Source organism: Tachypleus tridentatus, chromosome 12 (assembly GCF_004210375.1).
Source record: "Tachypleus tridentatus isolate NWPU-2018 chromosome 12, ASM421037v1, whole genome shotgun sequence".
Classification (NCBI taxonomy): Eukaryota; Metazoa; Arthropoda; class Merostomata; order Xiphosura; family Limulidae; genus Tachypleus; species Tachypleus tridentatus.
Window position 1 is genome coordinate 134116522 of NC_134836.1, and position 22353 is coordinate 134138874.

General features: G+C 36.4%; 1 long non-coding RNA gene across 1 annotated transcript; it reads left to right on the forward strand.

Moving 5' to 3' along the window:
- Positions 1-9034: 9034 nt before the first annotated feature.
- Positions 9035-13597, forward strand: LOC143234741 (uncharacterized). Its single transcript, XR_013018785.1, has 2 exons — positions 9035-9405; positions 13452-13597. It is a non-coding gene; the product is annotated as an uncharacterized LOC143234741 (long non-coding RNA).
- Positions 13598-22353: the final 8756 nt, after the last annotated feature.

A 22353-nucleotide genomic window follows, 5' to 3' on the forward strand; every position in this document is an offset into this window, starting at 1 on the left:
GCATTCGCAAACCCCCAAGAAGGATCACAGGCGATGCCTCAGCACACCATTCTGCAACAGCATTGCTAGAGATTACTGCAGAAGCCAATATTTGAAATTTGTGGATACAGTCATAGAACATCTGATCCACTAGATTCAATGTAGACAACAATGACTTGAGGCAATATCTTGCACTTGAGAACATGATCGCATCTGACAAGATTGACAACCTCGGTTACAAACTTCTATCCACAAATCTCTGCACAACGGCCCGAGTTTCAGTTGCCCATGTTCAAAGGAACAACAAAAGTAGTATCTCTGAAAGGTGCGAAGGATGCTTACTGTAAAATGCATGAAACAAGCCAGCAGATGTTTAGTGAAGTGTTTCTTCTCATGGAAATTTTGCTTGTATGTCCAGTATCCAGCTGCAAATGTGAACACAGCTTTTCTGCATTAAGACAGTTGAAGACGTGGTTAAGGTCAACTATGTCTCAGTGCCGCCCTCAACCATGTAGCAGTTTGTCACACTCACAAAGATGAGGCCGACAAGATAAATATAGAAGACCTTATGAAAGAATTCATAAACAGATCATCACAAAGGAGGTCTACGTTTGAGAACATGTAGACTAGAGGACTTCAATGAAAAGTATGGATAATTATGTGCTACATGCTATTGATGGCCTGACATGGCCAAGCGCGTAAGGCGTGCGACTCGTAATCCGAGGGTCGCGGGTTTGCGCCCGCGTCGCGCCAAACATGCTCGCCCTCCCAGCCGTGGGGGCGTTATAATGTGGCGGTTAATCCCACTATTCGTTGGTAAAAGAGTAGCCCAAGAGTTGGCGGTGGGTGGTGATGACTAGCTGCCTTCCCTCTAGTCTTACACTGCTAAATTAGGGATGGCTCGGTGCAGTGGATTAACAACCTACTCACCTTGTTGAAGAATCCGCAAGCGATTGTGGCTCTATGTTCATTAATGGAATTTAATGGTGATAACTAACTAATATTGTATTGATGTGTAATTTTCAAGAGTTCGCAAAGACATTGTAATTATTTTATCAAACAACATGAACAGTGTTTCAGTAGATATAAACTTATCAAGGGTAATTACTAATTTTATTAATTATTGAAAACGCAATTCATGCAATGAAAGTTATTAGTAACCTTGTCAAGTATAATGGCCATCTTTTATACTGTGCAGTGTGCAGGAATAAATTCATGTGACAGTTAATTTGTGACACATTTGTCTTTATTCTATTAACATTTTGAAAACTGTTCACAACACCTCACTTATACAAACCTACATGGAAACCTTGAAATATCGTGGCAACAAGATCACTCTGTGACTGCATGTTTACAGCTTTCAGGTTCACGTAATCAGAGATTACCAATTTGCAAATTGAACAGTCCACATAAGTGGTTGCAAAAATCATTCCCCCCATCGGGTGTAAAAAAATCTACGCCCCTGATGACAACATTACAGAAAAGTGTTTTCTAAAGTATGTATCAGGTCATCCCTTAAGTAATGCCCGATATTAGGTGCAGAAAAGAGAAAGGGTTTTAAAGGCTTTAAATGTTATGTAATCAATAATGTATGTTCTATTATTATTAATTACTTCCTGCCAACGATTCACAAGCTTCTGAATGTCACTCCTATAAAATTCTTGGGGTATGGATGAAAAGAACGTAAAGAGGGTAGTTTTGACATCTTCATGTGTTCCAATCTTCATTCTATCAAGATAGTTCTGCAAACTTTAGAAAAAATGATAATCAGATGGTTAAAGGTCTGGAGAATAGGGGGGATGTGGATGTTTTCCCAATCCAGCTCTTTAGTTTTTGCAGATGTGATCCTTGCTTGACGATTGATCAAAGCAGGACTCTTTTCTCTCAGTGCAACATTCAAGTAATCTAACTGTTGACAACAGAAGTCTGATATAATCGGTACATCGAGTAGCAGCAACTCAAAGTGGATCACACCAACAATATTCCTCAAACGCTTAACAAGACGTTTCTATTGTGGAGGTCTAATTTAGGCTGTACTTTAGCCAGTTTACATGCACTGAGCCATTGTCTGCAGCACTTAACATTTTTATAATATATCCATTTTTCATCTCCAGTCACTATACTGTCCAAAAAAGGTGAGTTACGTTCATGAGGGTGCGGAAAAGTGCAAATGTCCACTCTTGCTCTAAGGTTGGCTTCTGTCAAATCATGGGGGACCCATTTTCCAAGTTTTGACACCTTGGAAAGGTGAACTGTTGAATGGGCTGAATTAAGCTTTTGTGCTAGTTCTCCAACTGTTACAGCACAATCTTCATGAAGTGGAGCCAGCAGCAAGCCATCATTACTCAACAGGACGACCTGAGCGTGATGCATCATTTAAGCTGTAGTCACCTGATCTGAACTTCTGAAACCACTTTCGACGTTTTCCTTCATTGGGAGACTCCACACCATAAACACCTTGAAAGTTTATTATGATTTCTGCTGCACTATTGCCTTTTTTAAACTCATAAAGCATTATGTGCTTAATGTGCTCCTCAGACACATCCATCTTCATAAGGGTTTATTTGATTAATCATCTGAAAAAGTGGAGTTAAGTTAGTTTCTTTTATTTGTCTGAACATTTTTATACACGTCCTATTACATTAAAGTCATTAAAGCCTTCTACAAAGAGAGAAATGATGATGCACTTCTGTATTAAATTTTAGGACATTACTTATGGGATGACCTTATATACGTTTACATGACAAATTCAAAAATATTCCATGTTGATATTTCAACATAAGTTTTTAATATTTATACATGCAGCTGACACTAATTATGGTTAAAAGTAACATATTGGTTATGACTATAAAGGGGCTTAGTAAAATGTGATGCAATAAAACAAATTATATCATTATAAAGTCAGCTGGGCATAACTTATATAAATCATATTAAATGAAATATATTTTTGCAAGCTGTATTCTCAATGAATGAATCTAGTATTTTGTTACAACCTCTACAACATCTGAAAGCAACCCATTGTAAAAGCCAACCACCATGCCAGAAATATAAAACTTTCTTAGTTTAAAATGAATCCTACCCTACCGAAATGTATACTTGTATTCCCTAGTCCTACTATTTTCACTTTTAAATATGAAAAAGATGATGCATCAATACTATCAATTCCCTTTACAATCATAAACACCTCAATCAGATCCATACTAACTCTTCGTTTTTTAAAGAGAAAACAATATGAGATATTTCAGCCTCTTCTCATATGACAACCCCTCCATTCCAGGCACTGTTCTAATAACTCTTATCTTAACAATTTCCAACAATTCGATGTCTTTCCGTAGGTAAGTAGCCTAAAAATAAACACAATATTCCAAATGTGGCCGAATGAGTGACTTGCACAATAAAATTACAGCATGTTTAGACTTATATTCACTATTTCTATACATACAATCCAAAATCCTATTTGCCCTACTACTAGCAACAGCACACTGCTTGGATGGATTTGGAGACTAGTGGACTATTACAACAAGATCCTTTTCCTTCGTAAGACTGTTAAGGTTATCCTCATCCAAATTACACTTATAATTCAAATTGTAATAGCCCACATACATTATCTTGCATTTATTATAATTATAACCCATCAGTCATTTATTTGTCCAGCTCACTAAATGGTCTAAATCCTTTTGTAAATCAGCAGCATCCTCTTCACAGGCAACAACACCCAAGATCTTAAATTCATCTGAGAGTCGTAATGACAGTAGAATGTGAGATTTGGTGATTTGAGTGTCGCAAAGGCCATAAATTTGTGGTTTAGTCCCAGATAGGAGAAAAGGATGTGTTAAAAACTGTGATCAAAGCTAATTTAGTCAGAACAAACAACTTCCTTCTTTCGATCATTACGGAAACAAGACAGCTAAAGAAGAACAGAAAATTTGATCTGAAATAGCTTGCTATGACATTGCTCACTCCAAGTCAACAAACATGCTCTCCATTTCAGTCGTGGGGACGTTATTATGTTACGGTCAATCACATTATTCGTTGGTAAAAGAGTAGTTCAAAGTTAACGGTGAGTGATGATGACCAACTGCCTTCCCTATAATCTTTCACTGCTAAATTAGGGACAGCTAGTGCATATAGCCCTCGTGTAACTTTGTGTGAATTTTTTTTTTAAAATAAGCACAAGTTTGGTCCAGTTCAGTCTAAAGGGTCTCTTACCTTTCCTTTACATGGATAAAAACACAGAAATACGAAAGTTTTATACGAGTATAAAAAGAATTAAAATGAATTATGTCAAATTAGATGGAATGCTCCCGCTATTAAAGTTTATTATAGTTTTTACGTGATAAATATATATATTATGTAGTTGTAATATTTCCTAACAACATTTTCGACAATGGAAAGAAATGTAACGCGAATCCCACTATTCATTAGTAAACAAATAAACCGAGATTTTGGGTAGGTTAGTGACTTAATTGCCTTAATACTGACATAAGCTTTTCACTTCTTTGTACGAACAAAAAAACTGATATTTTTATATATACAGTATTCTCAACAATGTTACGTATTACAATTTCAAATAGCCTGAAACTTAGTCAAATAATAACTTAAATTTAGAAATTTAAAAAAATGTTGATATGTCTCCAATGTATGGTATTTGCCAACAAAATTGATACACACAGTTTTTCTAATACAAACAATAACATAAATTACAAAAAGGGTGATTACAAATAATGATTTATGTACAACAGGTTTTACACACAATAACGAGCCCTTAACACGTGGTGTGGAACTTCTTTGATGAGCAAATTAATCTTGAGTTGATGTAGATGCAATTCACTTAATAGAGAGTTAGCTAGTTCTACCTAATTCGTCGATCACACGTCGAGTTTTTCACAGCTGAAGTTATGTTTATATGCAAAACGGCTCGCTCTTCTATGTAAAATGTTTTCTCAACCCAAACGAGCCGTTTTTGCATATAAATTTCTCAACAAGTGGGTTTCTCGACATCACTGAAGTTATGTTTGTTTATTTTCGAATTTCGCGCAAAGCTACAGGAGGGTTATCTGTACTAGTCGTCCCTAATTTAGCAGTGTAAGACTAGAGGAAAAACAGATAGTCATCACCAGTCACTAAGGCTACTATTTTACCAACGAATGGTGAGATTGACCGTAACTTTATAACGCCCCCTCGGCTGATAGCGCGAGCACGTTTGGTGTGACGGGGATTACGAGTCACGTACCTTGGCCAGCTAAAATTACGTATTATTTTCATAAAAAATACTTATGTCTGATGTTAATTCGTTTTAGTTAAACTGTCTGTAATTTTCGAAATTTATAAACGTTCTTGGTCAAATATCTGAAGTTCTCGATTAATAAATGTTAATCACTGTCATAGAAAATAATACACATAAACTATTGTAACAGTTTTTAACACTAAGTTATTTCACTGAAATTACCTCTAACTATTTATTCTGTTCTATCACATAAAAGATGCATTAGCTGCATAAAGCTTACCAGACTAAAAATTCGCGAAAATTGTTTCATATGAATATCTGAAAGTACTGTAAATACGACGAAAATAATGCGTTTATTAATTACTAAACTCACTAGTTTCTATACTTTTTAATAATTGTTTAGGTATGGACGAATGGAAGTTTCCATATCAGAAGTAAACTTTGTTTCTCAAGATGGCTGGTTTGGGTATTAAAACTTTTATTCAAATAAAGTAGAAAACAACGTTTCGACCTACTAGGTCATCTTCAGGTTAACAGTCACGAAGTAAATTTTTATTTTTTAAATAATCTTTAAAGAAACTAAAACCAATATTTATAGAATTCCTATATTTTAATCAGAGTAGTTATTGTGTATTGACATCAAGTCTTCACTTGTACATAAGTTTTCTAAGCTATAGAGTTGATTTATTCATTCTAAACCAGCATCCCGAGGTACTTGTACTAGGATGTAAAGCAATCACCAATCATGTGCCCTTTTTATTCCATGCTGTATATATACACGTACTCATGTAAGCTGAAAGTGACATAACATAGTCGAAACGTTGTACATTTATAATGACGTTTTCGTCATTACCCAGACAAGCAGTTCTCAAACTTTTATTTTTCATATCGTAGGTTTCTTCTAATCAAATTTTTGCATATTATTATTGTCTTCTTTTACAATATGTGATTAATAACGGCCTTTTCTGTAATCTCATTCTTAACCTGATGATAACATAGGGTTTTTGTATTTTTTCTTATAACAAAGCCACATCAGGCTATTTGCTCAGCCCATCGAGGAGAATCGAACCGCTGATTTTAGCGTTATAAATCCGGAGACATACCGCTGTAGGGCATGACATAGGGAGTCGAAATGTTGTTGCGTATTTTGTGTTTTTAAACTAAAACTTTTATATCCATATCAGCTGTCTTTGTTATGTTATTATTAACTAGTATAAAATAACAATTTCTTAGTTTTGGAAATTGCATATTAATAAAAATGACGTACGTTAATTTCACACGACATAAGTCAAATCGGTTTGTTTGCTTTTGTTTTTTGGATTTCACGCAAAGTTACACGAGGATTATCTGCGCTAGCCATCTCTAATTTAGCAGTGTAAGACTAGAGGAAAGGCAGCTAGTCATCACCACCCACCGCCACCTCTGGGGCTACTATTTTATCAACGAATAGTGGGATTGATCTTACATTATAACGCCTCCACGGCTGGAATGGCGAGCATGTTGGGTGCGACGGGGATTCGAACCCGCGACCCTCAGATTACGAGTCAAATGCTTTAACCCACCCGGCCATGCCGGGTCCATCAATTTGTCATAATTATTTACACCTGTAAAATATTTACTCCCTCTTCATTCATTGTAGCGCAACTGAATAACAGCCCATATTTAATTACTACAACATGATATCAGAAAATGTATTTCAGAACGACTGATATGGATATTAACACTTTTATTAATCGGAACGGTATGGTCAGGTGGTTAAGGCGCTTGATTCGTATTTTGCGGTTTCGAATCCCCCTCACATCAAACATACTCGCCCTTTCAGCCGTGGGGGTGTTATAATGTGACGATCAACCTCACTATTCGTTGGCAAAAGAGTTGGAGGTGGGTGGTAATGACTAGCTGCCTTCCCTTTAGTCTTCCACTGCTAAATTAGGGGACAGCTAGCGCAGATAACCCTCGAGTAGTTTTGCGTGAAATTCAAAACAAGCGAAACTTTTATTAATAAAGCAGAGAACAACGTTTCGACCTTTCTAGGTCATCTTCAGGTTGTCAGAAAAATGTTTAAGAAGTCTTGGTACAAAACGATAAAAAAGCAAACAATTCTATAATCCGATCTCGTTTGAATAGTGTGTATGTTTTATTGTAGCAAAGCCACATCAGGCTATCTGGTGAGCACACCAAAGGAAATCGAACACCTGATTTTAGCGTTGTAAATTCGTAGACTTATCAGCGGTACCAGCGGGGTACTCACATTTAAAAGGTGGACATTTCTTCTTCAAGGGCAAACCTAATTATTACAGCAATTATGTATTAAATCACGGAAGAAATAAAAGCCGTACAGATGCTGTTTTGTGTAACTCTAAATATTTAAACACATATAATCACATCTTAATCTTCTTTCAACCTGAATATGCGTGTTTAATTTTTAAAGAAATATTTTTAAAATCACTCGGGCACTTATTAAAAAATATCAAAAATAAACAGAGAAGTGCACAATAAGTATGGAATGGTCTAAAATGCAAGAGCAACTTGCAGAATTTTAAAATCCTTTCTGTTCGAGACGAAATATGCGAAAACGATTAGATATCTTCCGACTTTCCAGAAATTCAAATGAAAGATTCAAAATGCTTTGATTTTATCAAATATTATTTTAGTTCCAATGATGTCATTAATCAATTTCAATACATAATTAATGAGAACAAACGTTTATAGTTCCTTCTAATGCTACTTCATTCTCAATGCCCAAGTTTTTTAACAAACCACTCTCTTCAGCTCACATATGAAGTGACATTTCCATAAGAACATCTTGCGGTGTCTCGCCATTCTCTTTATTTACTGGCTTTTAGATCTTTTTCGCCACTGCATGGACTTAATGGGGCCTATTGATAATTTTATTATATGTATAATTACATCGGATGTAGGACCCACAAAAATTATTAGCCTCTAGGCCCACATAACCTTAAATACACCACTTACTCCATGTCTACTTTTGGGAATAACATAGCAATTTTTTGCTATATATACAACCGGAAGGTCATAAAGTAGACACATTTAATAGTTCTCGCAGCTTCTGTTCTTTTTATATTTGTGTTCTTCACTTTGCCCTAGCCTTCTCGTAACTTCGGTCATATTCGCGTTACGCAAAAATGGATTTTGAAACAGATGAATTTTAACATACGGCAGTATTATACAGTTTGCCCCCCGCTAGTACAGCGGAAAGTCTACGAAATTACAACGCTAAAATCAAGGGTTCGATTCCTCTCGGTGGGCTCAGCAGATAGCCCGATGTAGCTTTGCTATACGAAAAACACACACACACACATGCTATAAGAAAAACACACACAAGGGATAAGTGTGTTAAGGCGTTCGACTCGTAATCCGAGGGTCGCGGGTTCGAATCCCGGTCGCACTAAACATGCTCGCCCTCCCAGCCGTGGGGCGTTATAATTTACGGTCAGTCCCATTATTCATTGGTAAAAGAGTAGCCCAAGAGTTGGCGGTGGGTGGTGATGACTAGCTACCTTCCCTCTAGTCTTACACTGTTAAATTAGGGACGGCTAGCGCAGATAACCCTCGAGTAGCTTTGCGCGAAATTCAAAAACACACACACAAACACATTATGCGGTTTTATGGTAATTTACTGCGCAAAAATTGATCCTACTATTTTAATTTTTACGATGAAAAATCTGTTATTTTAGATTGGTTGCTGACAGCTCGTGATCTTAATAAAAACAAACAGTTATTAAGGATATGTAATTTATTTATATTCGAATATTGTTCTCTAAATTTTCAAATAGCCTTAATATTTTAAAGGAAGGTCATACAGGACAAGCGACTGATGCGCATTCTACCGGCATTTGTTTAATAAGAAAGGTGAGAGGTGTTAGTCTTGGAGCTAAAAACAAGTTATAAGCCTGTAAAAGAGTTATTTTCTGGGGTTGAACCGTTTTCTTCTCATTTCACCATGTTGTTTGCTATTCGTTCTGCTTCTCAATCAGGGTCACTTATTTTACGAAATACTTTTATTCCGAAACGCACTTTAGTAGTAGGGCCTCCTCGTAATCGCATCTCATTTACCGAAAAAGTGGTTTTAGGAGGAGTTATGGTATCCCTGATATGTGCTATACCCGCGTGGATCATGACTCATCTTCAAGATTACAAGAAAAGGGAATAGTCGGAAATGTTTTATAGAGTAATAGGTAATGTAATGAAGTACATTTTTAATTGTCGTGCTTTAGGTACTATTCTAACACTAAAGAAAAATTTCTATTTACATGTATACTCATATTACGTAAGCAAAGTTGCTAATACTTGATGACCAGAAACACATAATCTCAGTAATTAAAAAGGTGGAACTTAAAGCGCAAAAGCTAAAGAGCCATAAAGTGAATTTTCAGACAAAGGTTCCATTGTTATTGAATAGAAAATAAATTACACTGTATTTTTCTTTAATATTATTAGTACTAGTAACGTGTATATTACCATGTCGTGAAAGATTAATTCTACAACTGAAATAAATGCCTTAGCTTGTATGTGTCTAAACTGAGGTCATTTCCAGTAAATATGATTCCTATAAAATAATAAGTTGCTGCATATTTTTTAGGAATGGTAAGAAGAGACATTTCATTAAATTGGGTACGTTCTTAAGAATTTCCTAATGTCATAACATTATTTAGTACATACTTTTGTTCTCAACGATTTGTAAAAATTGAGTACACCAAGTGAACACTCTTCTCTAACTAATTAAAATTTTCATATCCTTCTATGTTGTGTTGGTAAACTGTGTATAAAATATGTTATCATTCAATTAATAGTAAAGAGATGTAAATTACTTATATTAAAAAAAAATCCCAATTGTCAGAAAAAAACCACTTAAAAGTTTTCTTTATAGTTATCCATAAATGGTAATATGAGTCTGATCCATAAATATTGTTCTTTAAATCTAAGAACATTAGTTTTGTGCTCTACAGATAACTTCAGTTTTACACAAAAGAGGAAAGTTTTTAAAATGAAGGTTAAATGGGCAATAATTTTAGTGTAATTTTGGAGGAATAATTACTATAGAAGGTAGTATAACTAAACATTTAGTCCATCAAACTTCTCTACAATAGGGTAGGTTTGGAACTATTCTTGTAGACAGCTGTTTCGTTCTGGGCCTATACTTTATTACAGTGGTATTGTGAACATTATCTACATTGAGTTTACAAGAATAAAATGTCAAAATAAGAGAAACATTCACTATCTCAACTGAGAGGAGAATTAAAGAAGGAATAAACAAAATTGTGAACAAACTAAGAGCTAGTAGATTGGTAGATTAATTTTCTTACTGCTAGAAGGTAAAGCATATCATGAAAGATCATAAACTTTTGATACTATGAACTGTGTATAATAATGCATTAAGTAATTCATATGTTATTTTAAAACTATCAAATTGGAGACAAGAATTGATGTCAGAGATACCAACTTTTCAATTTTGGTTAGAGACTAGGTCCTACAAATGACTGCTTATAATTTTATAGTTAACTTCATGCAAGGACATGCATAAGCTACCAAGGAGGCTAACAAATGTAACACTTTAAGCTTTTTAAAATGATTAACTGTAAGGAAATGTGGCATTAGAAAAATATGAAAACCATTGAGCAAATATTTTTTGTTTGCATATGTGCCCATATTTTACCTGAGTTATTGATTTAAAAAACAAAAACCTTTGAAAGTAAAATACCCTTACAATACAAGGCAAGAAGACAGTATTCCATCTTATGTAAACTATATTAAGTTAGGTCAACACAAGTTGCAGCTAGTTCAGAATCATTACTACGAAGTTCATTTGTGTACCAGTATTGTTATGTATACAAAAGAAGGTTTAAAACTTATCTGTTGAAAGGAATGATAAATTTCTTAATACAGTATTAAAAATAAGATCTACACTTATAAAAACTGTTTTATGTTTGTTTTTATATAAGAACACTTTTACGAAAGTAAGTGTTATTGTGATTTAAATATTTTCTTTTAACAAAAGACAAGTTATTTGTAATAGTATTATACAGTATCACAGTTCAGAAATATGCATGAAATATACACCCAAGATTAATGGTTTACAAAGGTTTGTCTATTAATCACATTTTTCTGCACTTTGATTTGTGGGGAAGGGTACAATACACTGAAATGACATAATATTTTAGTGGCTATTTCTGATCACAGATTCATTGAACAGTTTGCCTACACTTATTATATGCTTGAAATTTGTATGCAAAATTTTAATCATATTTTGTTTGAGCTGAAAAACGTCCACCAATATATATAATATTGTAGTATCCCAAACTCTGAAGATGACTTTTATAAATTATAATTATTTTGATACATGGACTACTTGTTACTTGTTTTAAACTGTAAAACAGCATTATATTTACTCTTCAAAAAAGAAATGCAAAGGGATATTTTTGTTATTTTAAAGAGAAATATATGTAATAACGTTACAAGCTCAGAGTATGTGATGTTACACGTGTTAAGGCACTGATTGTCAGACCAAAATGACAATAAAAGTTGTGCACTTTGAAAGCGGAGGAAAACATCGGATTTTTCGCCAAAATGCATTTGTGTCCAATAAATTTGTTTGAGAGACCTGCATGTTCTGCAAGTACAACATGTGCAAAATCCCTATAAAAATGACGGGTTCTCGGTTTCCATAGCTCAGTGTTAAGCCACCGACACACAATACAGTTACACCAAGACTGACTGAAGCACAATGCAACAATTCCATTGGTCGCTTGGAAGCAGGCGAATCTCGATCAGATGTTGCCAGAGCTGTGAATGTCCACCCAAGCACCATCACAAGGCTATGGAATCGTCACCAACAACATGGATCAACTCGTGACCATCCATGATCTGGCAGACCTTGTGTGACCACACCCGCACAAGATCGCAACATCCGGTTACGTCACCTTCAGGATAGGACCACCACTGCAATGTCTACTGCCTCAACCATACCAGGCCTGCGTGGGATTTCTGATCAGACTATGCGCAACCGTCTACGAGATTCTTCGCCCCATGTGCAACCCATCATGGTGAGCGCCAGCGACGTTTTCAACATGACAACGCCCGTCCTCACACAGCCCAACTCACCACTGTCTTCTTGAGACACCACAACATCAATGTTCTTCCCTGGCCCTGATCACCAGATTTAAACCCCATCGAACATCTTTGGGACGAGTTGGACCGACGTCTGCAATGGCGACAACCTCAACCGCAGACTCTACCTCAGCTTGCAGCAGCTTTGCAGGCTGAGTGGACAGCCATTCCATAGGATGTAATTCGTCATCTCATCGTTTCCATGGGCAGGAGATGCCAAGGAGTTATTGATGCTCACGGGGGGCATACTCGTTACTGACGTTAAACTTCACTAATGAAGCGTGGACTTCGCCTTTGCAGACTTTGGATGTTCAGCAGTGAATGTGCAAGGTTTCACACGTTATACAGAACTACCCGGAATAAACTTGTTAACAATTTGTTTCATATTTTGCCTTTTGCATTTCTTTTTTTGAAGAGTATATTACAACTACTAGCACTTAGCAATTCCCTCAGTTAGATAGTTGTTTAAAAATTCAAACCCATTGTTACCCATTTAATTTTTACTTATTGTGAATACACTAACTAAGTCATATATAAAAGCATGTTATATTATTCTTGAAGCTTGCTCTACTCTGCCAGTTTTGTTTAAATGAGTGATATTTTTGTTCCTGTTTCATGTATACAAGAATGTTTTGGTGGGGAAAATGCTTTATTAAGAAAAATTAAGACAAAAATCTCATCTTCAAACAGTGAAAGTAATTTCAATTTGGCAAAGGTTGCAAATTTGTTGTGCACAAAACATTTTATGATAAAATGTAGTTCATTTAATGTAATGCATTTTCTTGCTAATTTACTTTCAACTTTTTTTTTATTTTAATGACTAATTCTCTCTCTCTCTTATTTTAATTTCATTGTTTTACACATATCTTAATAAATACTTGCTTTCAAGTGTAGTGATCGTGAAAACCCTAAATATGGCTGTCTAATGTAATTAAAGGAAACTTGTTTTAATCCACAACTGCATAATTAACATTAGCTTTTGTGAGAAATGAAATTACAGAACCTTGTAGATGCTATTTAAGAATCATCTTTAGCTTTACAATATTCTTAATTATTCTTTTACTGTCTGGTTCACAACAAAAATGGTAACCATGGACATTATTTTTCTTGTATACAGATGTCTAGGCCTATTCCTGGAGAGACTTATAAGCTGGATAACTTGCTACTGACAGCCTTTTTGAAGATTTCCTTTCTAGCTAGTGGAAAATTCCAAATTTTTGAAATGTACATGATAAAATAAAATATAAAATGATTCTGACTAAATGGTTGTTTATTGTAAGTTCTGTTAAGTAAAACTACAAACAGTCACTGAATGTTATATACCTGTTGCCTCTGCATCATTAATATTGGCTAGAAACTTAAAATTTTTTGTCTCTCAGGCAAAGATTTGCTTTGTAAGTAAGACACTAGGAGGAATCGTTTCCCCATTTAGACACTAAATTGTCTACATTAGTTTTGATTAAATAAAGAGATGGTAAAAACTAATACTATATCATAAAGTACTACAATAATCAACTTGCTAATATCTAGCATTGGTAGACAGTGAACTATTTGGTATAGCCTTGCACATAGTACAAGCTAGCACTGACTTAACTTAGCGGTCACTGCTTACATCTCAGAATGTATGGATGTTACCTTTTACTCGTGCGAGTGTTGAGTTACGTGATAGTTTAAGTTTTCAGAAAGTAAGATTAATGTGCAAGTTATTGTGTGTACTTGATAAGGATCATTTGCCAAAAGACTACAGTATCTAAAGTAAGAAATAATGCCAACTTCATTCCTCACAATAATAAACCATGAGTTTGTTCTTTTAAAATTACAAATAATTACTTTCCTTCTTTAAGGTTTTAAAGGCAATATGAATATTGTGATGAAAACCCTCAGTGTATTGTGTTAAGTAATTTTAGCATGACACTTTTATATTGTCTATGCATATTGACCCTACCATTTTTTGTAGTGAACCACTTAAAAATATCCTAATTTATATGTAAAGTAAAATAATCACTTTTAACTGTAGTTAAATTGAATGTTATGAAGAAAAACATTATGCAAAAATTAAATGTTTTGGTTTGTAAAGTTCAACCTTTTACAACTATAAATAGATGTTTGCTGTGGCAAGTAAAAGAAAACTAAAGACACCATCTCTAATAATTAATAATCTTTACAGTGCACAAGCATACAATGACTAGATGTAGTTAAACAACTAAATATTTATTACAACTGGCCCTTTATCTGAATGTGGCTTATTTGCATATATATAAGCCAATGTTGAACTTGAAATTTCACTTTATTATCAGTAACCTTGAAATAAGAATGTGGCATATAGCACCTAACTTTTATATTTACTTCATAACTAAATATTTAAAAAATTCTCAATTTCTTCTAATAAAAACTTCTGTTTCCAGAATTTATAACTCAATGTTTTGCTTTTAAAGCTTTATCTGGAGTTATCAATAACTGGACAACTTTGCGAATCCAACCTTTGATGAAGATGTAATAAAAAAATATTGAAATAATAGCTGTTTTTGGAAATAGCATAACAGAAGTCCCTGCAATGTTTGTTTGCCATGCGTAGTGAGCCGTGAAGGGGAGGAGAGGATCCTGGTGGTTGAGGGGTCCAACTCTAACGTACCATGTTGGCCTTGAATTCCTGTAGACAGGCTGCTTTGGGGTGGCTCCCCTTGGGTCATCTGGCTGGTTTGCTTGACCTAGGGTCAACCAAGTACCAGTGTTGGATGTTCTCAACAGGTGTTGTGGACATTGTATCTGATGCTGGTGTTTGGGTATAGCGCTCATGAAACCCTGGCATTGCTGCACTGTCCTTGTTTGGCATTGTAATGCATCTCCTTGTAGGGCTCCATGGTTGGTGGGGTTAGTGGGCACTGAAATATTCCTTTTTTATTATAAATTCTCCAAATAAAAACTTGAATAGTGAAAAACAGTCCATAGATAAACGACCACATTTTGAAGATTCTGAGCAACACTCTTCAACATCTGTAACACCTGCTGTACCTCATATTTTTATACTACATTATTTCAGACAAACATTTAGGGCAAATGCCTCCCTTTTTCATTCAGAAGGGACTTGCTGGCTCTCCAAAGTCAGTAAAGAAGCTTTGCTCTGGTGACATATTGGTGGAAACATCCACCTCTCAGCAATAACTCCTCTTGATGAATTCAAAGTAGCATCATGTGTAACCTCAATAGGTATATCTCCAATCACCTTTGAATGCAAGAGGAGTTCACTGTGTCGAGATCTGGATGCATAAACTCCTTGAGTGGAGAAACCAGCAAGGCATATCTCCACTCACAAAGAAGGAATTATGATGCAGACCAATGTCCTCATTCTGACATTTACATCATCACGTCCACCTGCCACCATCAAGACAGGTTATCTTAATTGCAATGTATGGCCATTCATTCCCAACCCTGATGGTTCCAGTGTCAGCAGTTCAGTCACTCAAAGATGTCATGTGGTGGTTCTTTGATGTGTGCTAGTTGTGGTGGCAAGGACCACAATGCCTATGAGTGTGAAATGGACCCTCGTTGCATTAATTGCAATGGATCTCACCCGTCCTACTTTTGTTCTTGCCCTAAGTGATAGGAAGAAAAAGAGGTGCATCATTTGAAGACGATTCATAACATTACTTACCCTGAGCCTTGAAAGTTGTTGTCCACCACTTCATTTCAGATGTTTGCTACTGCACTTTGTTCCACTACTACAGTGGGAGTGCAGACAAATCTCTGTGCCTCCAAAAGAATCGTTCTCTAACCATATGAAAAGTCTTTTGACTCCCATAGTTTAAAAGTTGATGAATCAACACCCATCTCTGTCTCTAACATTCAGTCCAGGAAACCCCAAGATCCACTTTCTTTGGTTCTGGGTACGGGCATTTTCTCAGGTACATCTCCCACTCCAGGATGCAAAATGATCATTTGTTCACCTTCTCAGTCGCTGGAATCCTCTTCCAACGACAAAGACCTGCTCAATCAACCCAACACAGGATCCATGGAGATTGACAGACCTCCCTTGAATAAAGATAGTAAAGAGAAAAAGATGTGGTCAAAAACAGAAGGGCTTTCCACCCAATTCAACTGCACATAAATAAAAATGACCACCTTGATACAATGGAACTATTGAGGTTTACGTTCTAATCTGGATGATATCAAAACACTGATTGCACTGCAAAATAATTTTTGTTTAAAAGTTTTGCTTCCTGAAAAGTTTTTGCTGATTGTGATAGGTACTTGGTGGGTATGCACAAATATAGTTTTGGGTTTGCTTCATCACGTAGGAACCGAGAAACAGACAGTTAACTGTTTACCGGCAATAAAGTATTTAATTGAGTATATGTTTCTAATATGCTATTAAGTTCAATATAATTAAAAGTGTTTTGCATCTGATTTTCATTTGTATTCAATGTCTGGTGCATCACATTGCAGTGTCCAACGATAGTCAGCAAGCACTGACGGATTCCAGTTGCCGTGATGTCGTTTTCCATTGTAGCAATGTCCTGGTGTACCGGGAACGGTACGTGGTGGGCAAATTTGGATTGATTTTCATGATCAGCATCCCAAAATCTATAAGGAACACCCAACAGTGTTTAAGAAGCAAAAAACTTTGTTGTGCAGCATATTTAAAGAAATTATTATTTAAATAAGAAATTAATATTTAATCAAAAAACATTTTTCTGCCTTACTCAGGTTTTAATTTGCAGTGTTTGTTTGCAGTGCTGCTTCCTACCATCCTGTATGTCTTTCTTTCCTTACACGAAACATTTCTGAAACCTGCTGATACAATCACCTTTCAGCAGTTTTCTTTTTACAGAAATGGCATGCTGTGTGATGGACAAGTGGTGCTGTTGGTTGATCAGCACGTGCCCACCCTGTCTTTGCCACTCGACACACCCTTGGAAACAGTAGCCATCTGTGTTTCCTTTGGTCATACCATCACTGTTTGTTCTCTATACCTGTTGCCTGGAGAAACCTATGATCAATCAGACCTTGATGTTCTCATTGAACAGTTGCCGTCTCCCTTTTTAATCCTGGGTGACTTTAATGAATATCATCCTCTCTGGGGAAGTGCTAATATTGATAGGAGGGTATGCTCTCTGATCACAAACTTTCTTTTTTCAATAGTGGTTCTTCTATTTACTTTCATGTGCCTGTCAGTCCTTTACAGCTGTTCATCTCTCAATTTGCTTCCCTGCACTATTCTCCCAATTTTTTATGGAAGGTTGACAATAATCCACGAGGCAGTAATTATTTTCCCATAATTTTGAAAGAAACTAGCCATGGTCAGTGCCACCAGACCTGGTGCAAGCTGGATCAAGCAAATGCCTTCTTTGACTGCTCTTGCAAACTTGATCCTACCATTGCCTGTAAGTCATCAATAGAGGACTGTGTGGCAGCAATAACTCACTGTATTATACAAGCAGCTGCTCAATGTATTCCTAAAACCTCAACACGTTTTCCATGATATTCTCGTCTGTGGTGGAATCCTGCCACATGGCATGGAAGGCTGAAAAACGAGACTTGGGATATTTTTCGTTAGTATCCCACACTCTCAAACTGCATTGTTTTACAACGAGCCCGTGCACATGCTCGATGGGAAAGACGTCAAAGCCAGAAGGAATCTTGGATTAAGTTCACAACCAGCATATTCTCTACCACCAGTTCCAAAGTAATTTGGGACAAGATTCAAAAGGTCAGTGGGCAATATCACTCTGTCCCCCTCTCGATCTTACTCTCTGATGGCCAGGAAGTGGCTGATACCCAGAGTATCACCGATACTTTAGGTGATAGCTTTTTGTGGGTATGTAGCACTTCTGCTTCTTCTTTCCCCTTCCTCAGCCATCAAGACTCGGGCAGAGCAACACCTCTTTCCTTTCCAGCTGATTGTCTCCATGACTATAATCTTCCCTTTACACTGGTGGAGCTCAAACTGGCCCTTCATCAGTCTGGCAGTACATTGGTTGGACCTGATGACATACACTATGAGATGCTGCACCATCTATTTACTACTTTTCTTGCTATCCTTCTGGTTGTTTTTAACCAGATCTGGCAGGAGAATGTTTTCCTTATGCCTGGTGCCAGGCTATTGTTCTACCTTTCTCTAAGCCTGGGAAGGACCTCAAGATTCGTTCAAACTACCATCCAATTGCTGTGATGATCTGTCTCTCTAAGACCTTAGAGAGGATGGTTAATGCTCGTCTTGTTTGGTTCCTCGAATCAAAGAACCTGCTCTCGCCCACCGAGTGTGGGTTCCGACGACAGCACTCCAGCATGGATCACCTGATTTGACTTGAACATCAATCAGACACCTTTCTCAAACAACATCTTGTTTAAATATTCTTTGATGTTGAGAAGACTTATGATACAATATGGAGATATGGCATTTTGCGAGACATTCATATATATTGATTACGTTGCCATTTGCCCATTTTTAATGGGTATGAGATTCCAAGTTTATGCGGGTTCGACACCTTCCTGTTCTTTTCTACAAGAACATGGAGTCCCTCAGGGCTGTTTTTTGAGTGTCTCATTTTTCAGTATAAAGATTAATGCCATCACTGAACAACTCATCTATTACTGTTACAAAATGGCTCTGTGTCAATGACTTTCACATCTCATGTCAGTCATCGAACATGAGGTATATTGAGCGACAGCTACAGACTGCCCTCAGTTGTTTACTGAAGTGGATCATGGCAAACGGCCTTAACTTCTCTCTTTTTGAAAACGTTTGCATGAACTTTTGCTGCTGACGGGGTATTCACTCTGATCCTGTACTCCGTGTCGACAAAGTTGTGCTGCCTGTAGTCCCTGAGACAAAGTTCTTGGGGCTTATCTTTGATCGTAAGCCGACCTTTATACCACACATCAAGCAGCTATGGGTCAGATGCACAAGAGCACTGAACAGCCTTCATGTCCTCTCTACCACCGCTTGGGGAGCAGATCGATGTTCTATGCTAAAGATATATTGTGCTCTCATTCAATCAATAAGACTATGGATCACTGGTCTACAGCTCTGCCAGACCATCGGTCTTAAAGATGCTAGACCCTATTCATCATCAAGGATTTTGGCTCTGCACTGAGGCTTTCTGTCCTTCCCCAGTTCAGGGGTTAAACATAGTCTCATGAACCATCTTTGCACCTCTGCTGTTTGCAACTCTCCTTACTATATGCTTCAAAACTTCGTTCCTTACCAAAGCATCCCACCTGGTGTTGTGTTTTCCTTCCTCAGTGGGCCATACTTTTTCAGAACACGATGACGATCTGCCATTGCTCCTTTTGACCTGCGTATCCAGGTGCAGTTGGATGAATTGGGTCTGCCATTGGATAATATTGCTGTATCCACTGGTCAGCCCTTCCCACGATGGCTTCTTACGGTCCCCAAATGTGACCTATCTTTAAGTCATCTGAGAAAAGCAGACACTTCCAATTGGAAATACTCTGTTATTTGCAGAACATCTTTCTAACCATCCTCCCATTCCTATTTTTACAAATGGTTTGAAATCAGGTGACTGTGTGGCCTCACCCATGGTTTGTTGTGGTTCAGTTGCTGTGTGCAAAATCCCCTCTACAGTCTCTGTGTTCAATGCTGAACCGTATGCCATTTTTCGTACCATAGATCACATAGAAGCTAAGCAGTACTCAAACTGCACTATTTATAGTGACTCGCTTAGTGCTCTACTGGCCCTGGAATCACTTCACATTGGTTCACACTCTGTTCTTGCCGATATTCAAAACCAACTGGCCCATTTCTCTTTAACATCTACTTCTATCTTATTTTTCTGGATACCGGGCCACGTTGGTATTTGCAGGAACGAGCTCACCAACATTGCAGCTAAATGTATCCACCCTGGCACTATAATGCTGTGCCTGTTCCATACATGGCTGTGCAGTTGGCAGTCGAGCTGGAGTGAGCAATGTGAAAACAAGCTTTTCCAAATAAAACCCTATATTGAACTTTGGCCGTCTTGCTTCCATAATGATCAGAAAGAGGAAGTTGTTCTAACTAGACCACACATTGGTCACAGTTTTCAACCCATCGTTTTCTTTTATCTGGAACTGATGCACCAATGTTTAGTCTGTGTGACACTTAGATCACAATAAACCACATTTTACTGTCTTGCCGCCATTATGACTCTCAGTGATGTCACCATTTTAAATATGTTCTGTTCCAAGGTTTATTTGTAATGTCAGACTGTTATTGGTGATGGTGACACTGTCCACCTTGGAAATGTTTTTAGTTTTTCAAAGTCCATTAATCTTTTTAATGCTAATTAAGTTAATTTATACATTAGACCTTTTTAATGTGATTCTATTTTAAGAATCAAAGTCCATTTAGTTTGAGTTGAAATTAGAAAATGGACATAACCTCAAATAACTCGAAACCACCAGGACTGGAAAGGCCAACTTCAGGTGACTGTGTGTGTGTTTTTTTATACCAAAGCCACATCAGGCTATCTGCTACACCGAGGGGAAATTAGATGACTGACTCTTATGTTTGAACTACCCATTAGTCATCCTGGTGAGTTATAATAATTAAAATTTTCCTTCAAGTCTTTTAAAACTTGTATTACATTACTTTCTGAAAATGTCCATAATGTCAAATAACTTGAAACCAGGACTGGAAAGGCCAACTTCAGGTGACTAAAGCTGATGTTTGAACTTGCCCGTTAGTCATCCTGGGGAGTTATGATAATTAAAATTATGCTACAGAAAGTCCTTTACAAATTGTGTTACTGTAGTTTCTCTTACTGCTGTAAACTAGATGTAAAAATTGGATTTAATTTTTTTTGTTTTACCTTAATTCCTTTTTACGAATTTTAATAATCTTACTTTAATTTTAACTTTTTACTGGATGTTTGGTGCAGATAGCCTAGTAGTTCCTTCGTGCCATAAAACGCCAAACAACAACAAAAAATTTTTGTGTCGCGCGACATGTATTAACTCCAATTTCTCAATATAAAAAATTTATAACTTCAATAATAGGCTTCTATAATTTCTGAAGAATTAGAAATACAAACTTAACACTTATGATGGACAAAGTAAGATATCTGATTGCATTTTGGGAAGGAATAGCAAAACTTTGTGGTACAAGATGTACAAGTATTGAAAAAATTAAGTTTTCTAACCATAACTTTGCATTCCCTATGAACTTCACCTATTTTTACAGGGTTTTAGGAGTAACATAGCCATTAGGGTAACATTAAAAAAAAATTAAGTTTCTATAATGACTATTGTTTAGAAACAGAAGTGAGCCATTAGATTTACATTAAGAAAAACATATAGCATTCTATAGTAAATATTATTGTGGTACAGGAATAAGCCATTTGAGGGATATCATCAATTACCAAAAATGATGCATGTACTTATGTTACCTGTGAATGAATGTTCAGGAGAATAAAGAAATTTCTGGCTTTGTATAGGAGTTAACTGTCCAGAAGGGTGAATGGCAACAAAATCAACATAAGCTACTGGAAAAGTATTTGGTGTAGGGGTGAATACAACATATATATTTTGATTTGTTGCAGAACTTGTATCTACTAACCTTTAGGGGAGCACTGAAATCAACAAGTTGGAGTGATGGAAAGTGTGTGTATCAAAATTAACATACCATATAAAGTAATAGGTGTGACTAGGATGGAGTTGTTATAATGAAAGGTAAATGACAGATTTCTTCCTTGAAACTAATGCCTTGTGTTTAATTATTGCAAGATTTCAAAGGTTAAACCACTGACAGGTCAGTTGCAAAGATAGTGTGGAACAGGCATAGTCAAAATTAGAAGAAAAGGATAACAAAAAGAAAAATGAGTCGGAATATGAGGAGCAGCAGAACCACTATTAGTTTACATCAGGACAAGATGCAGCAAAGCAGAGAAAGAAATATCACTGACTGGTTAAGGGAGAACAGTAAACATGAATAGTGTGGTGGAAAATAGCAAATAGAAATTGGAGAACTGGCAAAACAGTAAAGTAAGAAAAACAAGCTAATCAAGGGTGAGAAAATAATA